Source organism: Poecilia latipinna, unplaced genomic scaffold (assembly GCF_001443285.1).
Source record: "Poecilia latipinna isolate Pla-1442-1.1 unplaced genomic scaffold, P_latipinna-1.0 Scaffold559, whole genome shotgun sequence".
NCBI classification, from domain to species: domain Eukaryota; kingdom Metazoa; phylum Chordata; class Actinopteri; order Cyprinodontiformes; family Poeciliidae; genus Poecilia; species Poecilia latipinna.
This window is the reverse complement of record NW_015113175.1, coordinates 232,549-234,054: the sequence shown is the minus strand read 5'-3', so window position 1 is coordinate 234,054 and position 1,506 is coordinate 232,549.

Below are 1,506 nucleotides of genomic sequence, written 5' to 3'. Positions count from 1 at the left end.
GTATATATATATATATATATATATATATATATATATATATATATATATATATATATATATATATATACTGTCCATGTTCTGCGGATGCCGCAGACTATATAATAAAACAATACAAACGATATCCATCCATTTGAACTGGATAAACATTAGTCAATAATTGCGTGTAGAAATTAGCATAACCAGTTAGAATATGGGTTTAGTTATAAGTAATCATTTTTGGTAAACTATTGTGAATTGTTCTATGTAAGCTATGAGAGATAGCTTTTATTAAATGCACACTAAATTGAGAACAGTTTTCATATTCCATGACTGTTTCGAACACACATGTATACAAATAGATCAAATCCATAAACGTTCATCTTGGAGCAGTACTTCTGATTCATTAGAGGGACAAAGGGATGAGGTATCAGAATGTCTTCACCACAAAAAGTTAAGAAAAACGTAAAACTATTTATCTTAATTACCTGCTAAGTTAAATTCTGGCCCATTCCTTTAGCTCACTGGGTTTGTTAAAAAGAGAAATATAGATTAAGGCATAAGCTGTTACTGAAATATTACATTTTTTCCAATTTTATTCTTACAATGTGGCATATAAACTGTTCTTCTGATAACTTGCTATGTGTCACTTCTTGACTGCTAGCATGCTAGCATGTTTGACATGAACATTAGCGCTGCGCTGCTGCTAAGCTAAATAAAGCTGGATACAAACTGAAATTATTTCTCCAGAAACCTCAACCACATATTCTCTGATGGGTCTTAACCTTTTTGAGATAATATTTGTTGAGAATACAACCAGTATTAAAACATTAGCCTCATAATTTGTTCTCTATAGGCTACACCACGACGAATGACAGCAGCTTTCCTGTGGGCATCATGTAAGCTAGCCCTCTAAGCGTCCTGTGTGTTTCTGTGACAATAAAAAGGACCGAGCTTACGGTTTTTCCCTGTTCCTGGTTCAGTAAGACCTTCAGTGGCTCCTGTGTTGAAACAGCCGACAAGGGATGGCCTCCCTTTTTAAATTTAGATGCATTTTTACATCAGTGAGCGCTCAGACCTCGATGTAGCAGGTCACAGTGCTGATGAGACAAACACCCCACAGACTGAGCAAAACCGCAGCCACCTCTAATTGAGGTGTCACACAGGCTTGAAATGTTGGGAAAACTCCCAGGGTAAAACCAAACCCTATGTAAAATTAATTCCAATTTTTAAAAGCCTTTTGAAATAATTAGTTCCTAATAAATAATGAATGGTTGTTAATTTGTTTTTGAAACAGCACAGTGAGACTTGTGGCGGCCCATCCCGCTTATAGTGCGTATAAAGTCCCTTTTTTCCTTTGGAATGCTGCCTGCTTCGCAAAGCGGGAAAAATCAATTGGATCCGATTTTTAATTACACGGCCCGGCACTGTATTACAGAATCCTAATAACTTGTTCAGATTTGCATGCTTGTAAGTAGGGAACTCGTAAACAATCACTTCCCCAGTGGGCAGAGTGCCTGATGAGCCGGT